This window comes from Lepisma saccharinum, chromosome 30, assembly GCF_977018435.1.
Source record: "Lepisma saccharinum chromosome 30, izLepSacc3.1, whole genome shotgun sequence".
Taxonomy (NCBI): Eukaryota; Metazoa; Arthropoda; class Insecta; order Zygentoma; family Lepismatidae; genus Lepisma; species Lepisma saccharinum.
In genome coordinates, this window is record NC_139258.1 from 1,560,447 (window position 1) to 1,576,129 (window position 15,683).

Here is a 15,683-nt window from a genome sequence, read left to right on the forward strand (position 1 = left end):
AACATGTTGCAAGCTATTGAGGAAATGGCCCAGTTTGAGCGACGCAGAAGCGACAAAGGGACACGTGTGGCTTATCGTGTCGCCTAGATCTGTTGTTGTAATGTGCGATTTATCGTGTCGCCTATCTGTTGTTCGCAAGCAACGCTTGCTAATAGACTGAAGGCACCATGTCGCTTGTCACTTAGTTGGGACCCTCATGTGCAATGAATGCTATTTTACAATCTGGAAGTGTGTGTCACTAGTGTGACAGTGTGAACATCCCGTGTCGCTTGTCCCATTGGTTTGAAAGTTGCCTTACACTCATGTCGATGGCACTAAGAAAGTTTTGTGGGGTTCCCCTTGTCGTTTCATGCAATCATCATTATCATCATCGCCGCGATTAGTTTAAAGCAGAAGAAAAGAGATAAATATCCAAAATACGAATGCTTCAGTGTGTATATCTTTAAAAGAAATGATGATGATGATGATAATAATAATGAACCTAATTCATACACAAAAATTTAGTTGCCAAGAACATTCCACGCGTATTTTTTCTCCCGTATTATTAACGAAAGTATGACGATAACAGGACGTGGTCTACTGTCTAGAATGTTCGTTAATATCTTCGCGACCACTGTACCAAATATCATAGCAATTATCACATTCATAGAAATGCTTCATGTAAAAGAATCAGACGTTGCAGCGAAAACTCCATTTACTTCCATTATAAGCAGACGAATGCCTAGCACGTGTACCGACACCAGCGCCTCTAGCGGTATCATTTTCGAGTGGAACCAGCCTGAGAGCGCAGAAGCATGCCATTTTCCACACTACGTTATTCTAGGCGCTGTAGTGTGCAGTGAGTCGCAATAAAGTGTATGGACCATTTTTCTATTCTGAGAACACAATACGTCATATTCCTTACTTAGAGACATGTTGCAGTTATTTCTACTGCCCCAACTCCAACAAGACGACAACTTGAACATTGTGTTTGAATTAGATGGCGTACCCCACTCACTGGGCACAAGTGGTTCGTGATTTTCTTGACCAACATTCCAATTGTCGTTGGTGCGGCCGTGGGGGACAAATTGCTTGGCCTCCCCAACTCCCTAGATTTAACCCCTCCAGACTTCTTCGTCTGGGGTTTCGTTAAAGACACTGTCTATTCACAGAAATCCACAGACATTGATGATTTGAAACTCAAAATCACACAGGCTTTCGACAGAATCACCCCAGAGATGTTACAACAGACGTGGAATGAATTGAATTACCGTTATGAGTTGCGCAGAGTTCGCAATGGAGGCCATGTAGAAAACTGAAGCAAACTGTTGGTAGTGCATAAAAATAAAAACTCCCACCTTTCAGTTTTTGGTAAATTTCTCGTATCGGACAAACTGCTGAAATTTGCTAGTTCGTTTAATTTGAATATTCGTACTTACGTATTCTGCATTGAGAAACATTGATGAAGGTGGCATTTCGCTTATTTCACGGAAATAAGCTCTATTTGCGACATATCGAGTAAGTTTTCTTCGTTTCTTTTTTGCCTTCGGTAACACGCAAAATGGCGGTCACAGTTTCACTACCGTACTCGGCATGCAGTTTTTCCACCCCACTGCACCCAAAAATACCTACTTAGCCCCACAAATCATTGTCGCATAGACCCACGAACCATTTCCGGTAAGGTTAGGTAGGGTCACGTTTAGGTTACAATAGTTAAAAATTGTTTTTAGGAAAAAAAATGCGTAGCCCCACACACCATTCTCGCATAGCCCCACGAACCATTGACACAGCCCCACAAGCCATTTGCGGAAACGTACCTTCTTCAGTTACAAAAACACGTGTTTGGAAACACTGACCGGTATTACGTCATCAGACACAGACTACATCCACCTGGAAGTAAATGGATGCAAGAGCTTTCGTGCATCGGTCACACATTTATATCGAAAAATAGATGATTTACCGGCAAAATTCAATGAACGATGCGAGAAAACACTTCCCCGAACTTCCACAAGTATAAAGAAACTGCATTCGGTAAGTAATTTCTCCTGTAAATTTGAAGAAATCCGTTTGTCCGATACGAGAAATTTACCCAGTCTTTTGTATACAATATTTCAGGTAATTACATTTGACCAAAATAAATTAACATCAATTTTATTTTATCCAAACCGATCACCCTGTATAATTTCGTTCAATAAGTTAAAATCTACATGGAAATAACATTTTTACTTTCTAGTCTTTACTTTTCATTGTTGCCTTGATTGCACATAACTTTTTTTTTTTAAAAAAAAAAACAACAGTTTTCGACATTCATAGATGTCAGAAAGAATGCTTGTTCATAACAGAAAATGATCGACAGAAGTAATTGGATCATAGAATACATGCAACCGGATTGATATCGTAAAGTGTTGCTCGTTGGGATAAAGGTGGCTGCTGGAGAGATGGGAAGTCGTGAGTCTCCCCACCCCTCTCTGTCGTTGGTGCGTGGGTGGCCTTCCCGTTCCACATAAACCCAACCGCGGATCGAAAGCACTTTTAGTTTTTGATGTGAATTGTCTCTCGGGCATCAAACAAAATTGCAGCTCGCTTGTCTTCCAGTCGCTCTGCTGGAAATATTGAACACCACGCTCAGGCGGAAAGGAAATTAAGTTTATTTGAAGATTAGTTCCTGAACGGACTCAATTACACTCAGAAATAAGTCAGTAACAGTTGAAGTCAAAGGAAGTAACTTACTTTGTACATACGATTGATTGAAATCTAAATTCTTCGTGTGTCAGCGTTTCGGCAACCGTTTAACATTCGGGAACGAAAACGAAGTCAGCTGGGCCTTTCGCTGGCGCCAGAGAATCAGTTTTGGAATTTTAATTTTCTACAGAGCATTCCCTGACATTCGCTACGAGACTCGGCGGCAAGCTGCCCGGCATCAGCGCTTGTCTTTCCCGGTGAACAGGTCAGCGACAGTCGCAAGTTCGTCTACTGTAATTCTCCAGATTAAGAATTTTAGCGGCTCTAAATGCTGTTTTTTTTTTAAACACCCGTTTCTTGTGAGAGGCGGCTGTTCTAACCTTTGTCCTATCTCATCGAGTTTTTCCTCAGTAAGTACACGTGGGTGGGTTTTTCATTTCACTTTTATTCAGAACTGAGCCTGTTACTCTAAACTTTTTTACGAGGTTTAATATAGTGGTCCTATGTGGAACGGGAACGCCAGGAAATTTCGTTGCAAAACGTCGTCGCACTTCTCCACAATTCCTCTTTCCGAAGTAACACTCGACAAGATAAATCCTTTGTTGTAATGTAAACTTTTGTGGTGCCATATTAAGCCACAATCTACAACACACGGACACGACACAACACAACTTCCGAGGGAGGATTATACTGGCGTCAGTCTGCAACGTCAACAGAAAGGGAAAGAGAGCGAAAAAAACAGACTGTAGCGTCCGACTGTCGCGGACCCCGTTCACCGGGAAAGACAAGCGCTGACGCCGGGCCGCTTGCCGCCGAGTCTCGTAGCGAATGTCAGGGAATGCTCTGTACTTTCCTCCAATAAGAAACATGACCGTGTTATATATTTACGATTTTAATTACGAAAAATAATAGCCTTATTTATAAAATACTTTGTATTACTGTTAAAGAACACGGTTTTGTAGGTGTGTGTTTATTTCATACATGCATAATGACATCATATATAACAGTAATCTCCTATAAATTCCTACTTGATTTTGCAATATATGTACTTGGTTATGCAGCAGTAACTTCAACTAATTGTTGTAAATCCAACTCTTTTTAAAACAAATAGCCGCGCACCTGGTGGAGGCACATAGTGATTCGGATCCCACTTTAAACCAGGGTTGTTAAAGGTGAAGGAATTTTAAATAAATTCAATTCCGGTCCAGGAGAGAAAATCAGCAAGCGTAAATGAGTTCTGGACCGTAAAGAACCTTTCTATCTGTAAAGTACTTCAATTCGGTCCAGCAACCTTTTTTCCTGATCAATTTAAATACGGTCCAGGAACAGTTTTTCAGACTGAATTTAAATTCGGTCCAGGAACTTTTTCCGGCTCAATTAAAATTCGGTCCAGGAACCTTGTTTTGTTTACATAACCACGCTTATGTAAACAAAAATAAGGTTTGGTGGCGCCCTGGGCAGTCGCCCGGCCCTTAAGCCGGCCCTGATATCCTGTTTTCTGAAGCATCCTCGGAAAGTATACGAACTACAAGATTCCCGAATGAATTGCACGTTCGATGCGAGCGCCACCTGCTTCCAGGCTAAAGCTGCAACCAGTTGCACCTGTATCAAGCAATATTTGTCATCGCTCCCTTCCCCTACTAAAAGAAAAAAATAGTTTAAAATTCACACATGGGATATAACTACGAAATGTAACTCAACTGGTAGCTGCTACGCAATGAAGTAAAAATGTTACGAGAATATGAAATATGCGAGGCAAACAACATCTTACGCAAAGTGGATTTGTGGAAAATCATCGTCATCCATGAGTGTCAAACAAGACCTCTTTCATAATTCAGAGCTGGGGAGAGAGGGGTAAGATGCTGTCTTGCTTAGAATGTACTCGTGAATTTAAAGGCGTTTAGAATTCCACTGAAGGCTTTTCTGAACTTCATGTTTGGGATAAAAAGTATTGCGTAAGTTAATTTAGTACCTTGTATTATAGGTAGAGGCATGCATATTTCGTTTTTGACGAAAACACAAATGTGAAATAGGCACATTGTAATGTTAATTTTTCATGTTTGTGAAAGGTGTGAGGTGCATTTTTCTACCCTGTTTTGTCACGAAATGAACTTCAAAATGCGAAATAGACCCTTAAACACGAAATTTAGAGGTTTATTTTTACCGCCACGACACTTTCTGAAGTCAGAATTATCCTGTGAGTTATGCAATTCACGGAAATTTGATTAATTCTGCTGTAATTTTTTGAGAAGCAAGAATAAAAAAAGATAAAGTGCTCCCCTGTGCTTAGCACCACGCCATAAAGGCGTATAGGGGGTGTGGCGGTAACGGCCCACACTTTCTTGATCCCGTCGTGAGTGGGGGTGATGTGACCAGCATCACGCCCCTGACCACCTTTACTCCCCAGGGTTTCCCCCAGGTACCCCATGGGTGGGCGCCGGGGCCGCTTCCAACGTTAGAAGAGTTCCCGGATTTGAACCGGCCGGGGATCGAACCCAAGACCTTTAGCATGGTAGTCAGACGCGTTACCGACTGAGCCACCGCGGCCACTTTCGAGAAACAAGAATGGAACCCTTTATACAGGAATAAACTTAATACTCTGGTAACAACATAAATGTGCTATTAGAAGGAATATGTTTATTTTGTGTAGTAAGAGCAGTTTTTGAATCAAATGTAGGGTTATATTCACAATTTTAAAACCAAAATGTCATTTTATATATCGCTTTTTCACCGCTATAACAGCGAAATTTTATTTTATTTACCGCTTTTGAACCCGAAATTGACTAGGTTTTTGTACCGAAATTTTGCTTTTCTATTTACCAAAAATATGTGCCTCTAATTATAGGATATAATAGCCAGCCCCCGTGGCGGAGTGGTTAGTACATCGCGCTACGACGCCAGGTGTTCCGGGTTCGAATCCCGGTCTGGGCATGGATGTCTGAGTGTCCATTCATCAATTTCATCACTCATCCCCACCTTCGCAAATTAGCCAAAACTGGCACAAAAGCGAAGTGAAACAAATCAAATTATTTAAAATGCATTTAAATATCACTCCTTTCTTTAAGAATAACTTATATTGCGATACCAGAAATTTATGGGGAAGAGACGCGTTCAGTTGACATTTAAATAGAAAACAAAAGTTCAAAATCTGGCTAAAAGAGCATATATTTATCAAGGTTTTCTTGTTTGCTTTGCTCACTGATTTGGAACATTCCCCTATCCCTGCAGTGAATGGGTCTGCCCGTTCGCAATTCATTTCTGCAACCTTGTGTTCTGACGTCAGACGAGGAATGCCTACGAGGTTAGGTTCCATTAGCATAAATACAATTAAGAATTATTATTTAGGCCAAGAGAACTAAACCTAGCTAGCCTAGCCTAACAATGTAGGCACGTATCCTAAAATTAAAAAGCCTTCTCCCGTGACGTCAGTACACAAGGTTGCTAAAGTGTTGTGCGATAAGTGAGATCCCCAGTGCATCTGTCCCCCCGTTGAAAAATGTCATCATGACGTAGAAAGTTCTCAGCGTTGCCGAATGTAGCCCCAATCTCGCACCGAATGTTGTCCTGCGCTCTTGGGAGATTTATATCCTGAAACAAGCTTACGATGCATCCCAGCCCATAGCCAATCGGCGCTCACAGTCGAGCTAGCGACTATAAGCGCCTTGCATGACCACCATAAAATAATAATCAACTTCAAGGTAACTAAATATATAAGGTAGCGCCATCCGAAAATTGCCGATCATGCACGAGCGCGTGACGTCATATGGGAGGATCGGTTATTCTCGGTGCCCCTTCGGTTATGTTCGTTCAGCGCTTGGCCAAAGTAAACGGCCGCTATCATTTCTATGCGAGTTTCAGAGAGGAAACGTGTTTCATTACCTTGAGGAGTAAATATTAATTATCATACTTCGGGATGGTATTGAGGTATTCCTTTAATGATTAGTAACATAATTAAAGCATGCTACTTTTAAAATAGGGAAAATTGCGCATGCAAAAGTATTGTAAAAATTCATGTTTCTGAAAACTGATCGATATATTACAAAGAAAGTTGTCCGTGTTCTCATTAGCAATTCAGATTTCATCATTTCATAAATCGTATTATGATTTTAATAAAAAACGTTGCATGCTAGAGAAGAATTGCATAGTGAAAGAGTTACAAACAAAGAATTGATTGACAGATTTGGTTTATTTTTGCTTTTCTGTCTTTTTTTAAATATGAAAGGAAAACCCATAAGAGGTAGTCCCCCCCGTCGTTCTCTTTCTTTGTTTCCACAAGCCGGCCTTCTTTGCGTAGTGGTTAGCACATCGCGCTTCAACGCCAGGGGTCCGGGTTCGAATCCTGGCTTGGGCATGGATGTTTGTGAGTGTTCATTCATCAATTGCATAATTTCATCACTCAACCCTATCTTCGCTATTTAGCCAGAAGTGGCACAAGAAGGGAAGTAAAGTAAAGCAAATCAATCAATCAATCTTTGTTTCCACATATACTATCACATTTACTAAATTCTCAATTTTCTCATTAAGGACAAATCAATGTCTTACCCGATTGGATTCGAACCCGGGACCCCCGGCGTCGTAGTGCGCTGTTCTAACAACTCCCCCACGGAGATCGTCAGAGGCCTCCGAGGTACTACGGACCTCACAGAACGTCACAGGATATTAGAGTTTGGATAATAAATAAATAAATTATATAATATATAATCTATAAATAAAAAAACGTTCTTTATTTATAAAATTTCAAAGAGAGCGATAGTTTGCCAAACTAAAAAAAAACCTATTTTGTTCTCACGACGATAAAAATAGAAGGCATAATCAAAAAAAAAATGGTAACTATAGATTGACACAGAATTGAATAAGCTGAATTTTGATGTAACTCGTTTTTATGTGGTTCTACTGGTTAACTTTTAATTGAGTACAAACTTAAATATACGTAATTTTTAATCCGATAGTAGTCCAGTATAATCAATTTACAACATTTAACACAATACAGTACAAAAGCCTAATATTTAGTTTTCTGACTGAATCGTTCCTTCTTATTCATTCAGAACGTTGCAATCACTTCCAAGAACATTTCAAATTATACATAACATCAGAAAGTAAGTAATAATAATAATACATCAATAAGTACTAATATACTTAAAATCCAATCTTTACCGTTCTCCATAATGTAATTTTATTTTTCAAATTATCAAGTGAAAGATGCAATATACAATCTAGATAAAATTTTACTCTGAATTCGAAAGAATCCCCAACCTTCTTCATATATTTATTTACTGTACAATAATTTACGGATCAAAGTTCCACATGCAAACTTTTTTTGGAAAGTTTTATGTGGAGGAAGAATGACGAAATAGTTTGTAAGATAGTAGTTTCAGACTTTGAAAACGCAATTCCAGTTTGTAATTTGCAGATATTTTAAATTTCTCTGGTTCAAATTTGGCTGCAAGTTATCGTTGTCATAGTTCTGAAAAGTATTTTTTCGTATTAAGAACTTTACATACAAACGCGTGGAGAAGACGAGAAAAAGTGTACAGTACTAATTTAACTAACTTAACCTACTCTAAATACTTGATGAGTGCTAGGAACATCAAACTTGAATGTCTTAACCTACTAACTTCAAGCCTATAGAAATAGATTTATGATCACACGGTAAATGAAACGCTTTGAGAATATCGATGAAAATATCTTAGTTTAATTAAACAATAAAGGAGAAAAGTTACGTGAACTCACAATGATTGACCGTGCAACTGTACGAATCATTATTCGTTAAAGGACTTTGTCCGCAGATTTTCCATTTCCATTTCCATGTGTGTCTGTGTTGTATAACCGGAAAATATACTCCAAGGCTGATATGCGACACACATTTGTACATTAACGAAGTAACTTGCATTACACTAATCTTAGATCTTGATATTTTTGACAGAAATGTACTACAAAGAAATAATGAAACATCCATTGGTTTATATTGAATACAAGGGTACAAAATTATTCACAATGTATTTGTGAAATACCAAAATTGAACAAAGTTGCAAAAATTTCAATGATGGGTGTAATATTCAGTCATGCAATATTTACCATCGTGCACACAACTCTATGTAACTCGAATTGAAGATGTACTAAGTGAATTTAATTTCCAATAGCGTGGAAGTTAGTACGCGATATTCGAAATGCACATTTCCGACAACGTTTTTCACAATAATGTGAACATACAAATCACAATCAATATCGGCTTGTGTTAAATAAATGAATTTCTTAGTAATTATAAATCCGACTTACATAAAATGTACGTAACAAATCAGTTAGGCTCACTACGTACTTCGCACTAGTTGAACACATTTTCAAGATATTGATGACTTTTTTTGTGGTACAGTCGGTTAGGTTACGTTTTAGATTTTGAACTACTTTATTTAGTTAAAGCAGGTTGATAGAGGTTGTTTGTAATCTTTAATTTATTTGCTTCTGAATGCAGACGTGTGTTTCTCCTTTGTAAACGATCGAATATGTTTTCCAACTACGAAACATTGCTTGCAGTTTGTGTATATACCTTCGTCTATATATTTTTCTCTTTTCTGGCAGCATAGTCTTTAGCTTGTTTAGGGCACGTCTTCCTCGATTTTTTTTGGTACTAAAGTAGGTAAATTTCTTAAATTGGGTGTAATTTTAGCGATGGCACTGCAGTTGGCTTCAGCACGTTCTTTGGTGGAAAATACAGAAATTCTGCTTTTAGATCTCGCACATAGTCTTCTTCACAATAATTGGCACTGCACACTTGCATTTTGTACATTTCGAATACAAGCATGAATCCACTGTTTACTTACGCAATTATCGACTGGAAATCTAAGATATTTTATGTCAGTTCCTTTAGTTTTCTTGTTATAGTTTTCATAGCTTGCTACAGCACAATTAGACATGATTGCAGTCTACAAGTACAAAAATACAATAAAAATAAATCGAACGCTACAAAATCAACAACGTTCTTGTTCCGATTTTTGCGACGTGTTTGGTGTTAGTAGCTAAATGTACCCCGCACCAAACTTACTGCACATAGCAACGAGCACCGTCAAACCCGATCCTCCCAGATGACGTAATGCATACGTACTTCACATAGCAACGAGCACCCCCTGAATCAACTTCCGGGGAGGGGGGGGGGATTCGCCCATAGCTAATGATTGCATGGTCACTATGGACTGACTATACAAGCATTTTTTTTTTCATGGGACCGAACATAAATTAAATCTACCTACTGGGTGCGGCAATTAAACCTGACTGTTTTAAATTACAAATAAAAACAAAACTCTTTCATGCAACGAAGTCAATTTAATACATGTTTTAATACTCATGGATCCCTCTGTACAAGGATTAGACAACGAACAGCCAACGGCAAATTGTCCACCGCTATTTTCATTACTTTTTTATTCTACATCCTGTGTTGTTTTAAGGAATGAAACTATGTTGGTTCGAAGCAGACATTGTTCTCTGCTTATTGACGTCATTATTTCAATTCATTCTCATCACATTGTGTAATACAGATCGAATGAAAATAATGTAATTGTAATTGATTTTCGTTCTGTTGATTACATTGTTGATATTTCTATCTGCAGCAGTATAGAACACGTCATTTGTTACATATAACATTAGCATGATTACAGTACAGATACATCCACTTGATTACATATATGGGATGCAGCCAGTGATGTGCGTCTACGTGTAAACAACGATAGTCTACATTCTACACGTAGACTATTTTATACACGTAGATTACGTAATCTATGTAAACAACATGGCGAAAGGTGATAACTTAGCAAAGGGCGCCGTGGAAGTAAAACAAAATTATACTGCGTATCAGTTGCTGATGTGTGAGGAGAACTTTTCATACGCTCCCTTCCAAATTCGAACAATTTCTCACCTAGGAAGAAACCTAATATAGGAAATATTCTAGTGTTTTATGGGGAAAAGACCACTATTGCCTCACGACTGCCATCTGTTGTTGTTTTTTGCATACTATTTATCTTCTTCCATAGTTGATAATAGAAGAGAAGATACATTTTGTTGTAAATAGGGTTCTTTTCATTTCGTTAGGAACTAATATAGTTGAAAATGTCACTTTCCTTTCATGAAACCCTTGAAAATTAATTTTAATGCACTTTAGATTGTCTACGTAGTCTATGTAAACTACAACCTAATGTAATCTACGCGTAGATTACGTGTAGACAACGCATGTAGACGTAAACTTATAGTCTACGGCACATCACTGGATGCAGCATAATTAAAGCTACAAGTATATATTATTACATCGGTTTGATAACATACATGGGATACAGCAGTTATAGTTACACCGAACCACTATGTGTCTCCACCGGGTATCGAACCAGGGACCCCTTGAATACAAGGCGACGACCATAGGCGTAACTTGGCGGGTGCAAGGAGGGCACATCCCCTTTAAAAATATGCAGGCTTATTAAAATTTACCAGTTAATGGTACTTTTGTTAACCTCCTCAGCAATGGCGGCGATTAGGGGGAGCGAGAGGGGCACTTGCCCCCCCACTTTCTGCACTATGCTAAACCTTATCTATTAAGGGAAAGTAAACTGTCCCTGCCCCTCATTTTTTGAACCCAATCGCCACCACTGCTCCTCAGACTTGAGAAGCAAAGTACTTAGCAGTGGCGTATGCTGAGTCTAAAACCTGGACTAGCTCAGTATGACACCTGGTCCTAGGCTATGGAGGAAGGGAGAAGACTATAGGCTCATTCTTGACGTCTTCAAGGAAGCCACTTTGCCATCTCAACGGTGGTCAGGTTGCAAACTTATAAAACTTCACGTTGCCAACCTCTAAGAATTCAGGTTGCCAACTTCTAAGAATTCAGGTTGCCAACTCCCAAGAATTGAGATTGCCAACTCCCAAGAATTCAGATTGCCAACTCCCAAGAATTCAGATTGCCAACTCCCAAGAATTCAGGTTGCCAACTCCCAAGAATTCAGATTGCCAACTCCCAAGAATTCAGATTGCCAACTCCCAAGAATTCAGGTTGCCAACTCCCAAGAATTCAGATTGCCAACTCCCAAGAATTCAGATTGCCAACTCCCAAGAATTCAGGTTGCCAACTTCTAATAATTCAATTCAGGTTACCAACTTCTAATAATTCAATTCAAGTTGCCAACTTCTAAGAATTCAGGTTGCCAACTCGCAAGAATTCAGGTTGCCAACTCCCAAGAATTCAGGTTGCCAACTCGCAAGAATTCAGGTTGCCAACTCGCAAGAATTCAGGTTGCCAACTCGCAAGAATTCAGGTTGCCAACTCCTAAGAATTCAGGTTGCCAACTTCAGAATCTCCAGCATCTTCTTATTGAAATCGGGTTTATTCACAGTTTCTAATCGATTTATTATTAACAGTTTAGCAATATTGTCCTGGATGTTATTATTATGGGATAGATTTTTTTTATTCCTCTAGTTTGATTCTACCAAGGTTCGAAATCATTTAAGACTGGTGGGGGGAGAAAGATCTTAATCTACAACCCCCCTCCCCCACAAACATACATATAAATTAGACGATATAGATATTTATAATGTTATTAAAAGTAAAAATTAATTACTAAATTAAAAATATATTTATTATTATTATTATTATTAATTACACACAAAGAAATAAATTTGTTAATTTTATATATATCAGATATTATAAAGTAGCAAACTAATTCCCTTACTAACTGGTTAAAGATGTTAATAAATTATGAAATAGTTGAAGTGGTTTTATTATGTTAAGTTCTTATTTAGCTTTTGCTTTATGTTAATATAAATCAATTAGATTTCATAGATATTATTGTTTTGCATTCTTGTCTTACTTTTATTGTGCATATTGATGTAGATTTGTTAACGATCTCTTGAGAGAGAAATGGCATTGAACACTCACGACGACACTAATTTGTGTGTGTTTTCGATATTATTCTTAGTAAAGTATACTTGAAATTAAAAGTAATTGCTTATCTTTTGTTTGTTGAAACAAAAACTCTCCCCCGCCGGAAATTTTCGGTGGGGGGAAATCCCCCCCCGTCCCCCCAGGATTTTGCACCCTGGATTCTACCCCCTCAATCTTAGGTTCCAAGTTACGCCTGTGGCGACGACATTAGCACAGGGTTGCCCGAAATTTTAGCCAAACGGGAAAAGGGAATTTCGATTAAAAATACCACAATTTCTGGGAAATTTTAAGACTTCTGAGTCTACATCGTTCCTGTTTATGTTAAGTTCCAGTTTCATACTCACATTTTTATTTTTATTATTTTTTCTGTTCTTTATTATTTCTGCAGACTTGAATATAAGCCTGTATCGATTTATATTTATTTTGAGTTTTCTGTACGTCTTCGGATAATTGAAACGATGAGGGTTAACGATTTAATGGATTCCTGACCATGGTTCAAACCTGGGACATTGACCAGAAAGAGATGAAACTGACATGTATGTAAAAATTTGTAATATTCATACGAACATGGACCAACGGAAATGTTACTACTATTGTTGCTGCTGCTACTACTACCACTGCTAATAATAATAATAAATATTATTAGTATATTTGTTTGACTGAAGGGAAAAATTGGTCCAAAAAGGGAAATTTTGCCCCCAGATTGTGGCAATACTTCATTAGCACCACACCAGTCCCAGTCCCAAGCAGGCCCGTAGCTAGAACGGGGGGGGGGGGGGGGTCACGGGTTATCAGGGGTGGCTCACGGGGGCTTTGTAAACCAAGTCCATTTTTCAAAAGTTTAATAGTATTAAATGAAGGTAAATTATGTGTGTCGGGGGTCATTAAGTTAATTTAAAATATAAGATTTAGAAATACCATACAAATACTACAGTTTTTTTTTCTATATCTTCTAAAATATCTCTTGAAGTGCTAATGACTGCTACTGACACCATCAGTTAATACACACTCCATACTATATTTGATGATACAAATATTTATATCATACATGTTAAGATGTACAATATTCACTTCTATCATAGTGCCTACCGTACATTCCACCCCCGGCCAAAGCAATAAAACTTGGGATCTGTTGACATTTGACGTAGATGCGGAAGGAATGTGGATAATGAAATCAAAGTCACAGATTTCTGACAAACAAGAGGCTGCAACAGGGGCAAGGAAGGTACAGATAAAGAAGGCTCCTTATGAAAGAACATTCTAAAGTCTAGAGAATCTTCTAAACACTTGCTGATGCTTAGACTTGTGCTCATAAACAAGACGAACGATCGAAGTTGTAAACAAAAAATATATTCTATCTACATTATCACTCCACCTCAAACAAATTAGAATACAAAATAGTTTTAGCTAATGTCAAGGGGGCTGGCGACCCTGTCAGGGGGGGCTGAGCCCCCCTGGCCCCTGCCTGGATACGGGCCTGGTCCCAAGCAGGACGTTTGGGAGAATCTTCTTCCTCGGACACAGCAAGAACCACCTGCGCCCAGCTGTTGGTTGCAAAAGACGATCTCCGCCACCGACAGAGCTTTCTCCGAGGTGTCTGCAGAGTTACGCAAGGGGCGACCCAGTGGCCAGCAGATGGTCGGCTGGAGGCTAGAAGACGGGTACGCCCCCGTGGACCCACATGTCCGCATACTCTTCCCAGTTTCACTCACCCGGCAGCATTCCAGCGAGTTGCAGTCATAATAAAGCCCGCGAAGCTATTCACGAGATAGATATATCCATTAACATGGATTGCTTTGATAAGGTGCCTAATCAACTTTTAGGGTTGGACGAGTTTGGTGTTCGAACCCTGGTGCAGGGTGCGAAATCATTGAAGACTGGTGAGGGGACAAATTTCTTAATCGACACACACAAATAAATAAATATATATATATATTTATTGTTGCATGACCCGAAGATGCCATTCCCATTTCCTTCATCAATCAATATATCAATAAGCAATCAATCAATATTTCTGTTAGAATTAATATATTGTAATTAAGTAAAGGGTGTTTTTTTTAAGAGTGATAGAACTTTCGATAGGGATAGCTGTCATTTGTTTTGTTTTGATGACATGTTGTTTTGTCATTTCATATCAGTGAGCATTGGCAAATGATCATGGAAAAACTGACGCCGCAACAACGTTTACAAATTGTGGAAATATATTTCCAAAATCAATGTTCTGTTCGCCAAACGTATAGAGCACTTCTGAAATATCGGTGCTGTCAGTGAATTGGCCTCACAAGACCCAACGCCATTGGATTATTTTCTTTGGGATATCTAAAGTCTCTGGTTCATGCTGATAAACCAGCAACAATTGACGCTTTGGAAGCCAACATAACTCGTGTTATTAACGACATACGTCCCCAATTACATGAAAAAGTGGTTCAAAATTGGACTGATCGAATCCGGTTCATCACAGTTAGTCGTGGTGGACATATGCCAGAAATTATTTTCAAAAAGTAAATGTCAGAAAGTTATCTTTCAAATAAAAACACAATTGGCTTCAAACTTATTTTTTTATGTGTTTTATTTCAATTCAAAGTTCTATCACTCTAAAAAAACACCCTATATAATCAATATGCAAGAAATAATGTCGTGCAATTGTCAATGCATTTTTCTTTCTTCCCATTGATATTTCTTCTTTTAATATACAGCGTTGTTGTAATTGGTATGTATACATTTCTATTTCCCAATGTACGCCTATTGAAATTGGAGCAAAAGCTGTTGTAAGTGATAAGTAGAGATTGGATTTGTATGTAATTACTAGACGTCGAATTTTAGGTTTTTAACCTATTTGTCCTTTGCAGGTAAATAAGAAATAACAAATTATATCAGCGTTTTTATAGTGCCTACAGGCTCGTAGCCAGCCAGGGGGGCTGAGGTCAGCCCCCCCCCCCCCCCCCCAGCACTGCCATCAGCTCCCTTTACATTAGGTAAACTATTTTGTATATTTGTTTGCAGTGAAGAGTGAGAATGTAGACAACTCACAACTTTAAGGATAAATCCACAGAATATGAACAGTATCTATTACATTCGCTCATTTTCTTTATGAGCAGAAGTAGAT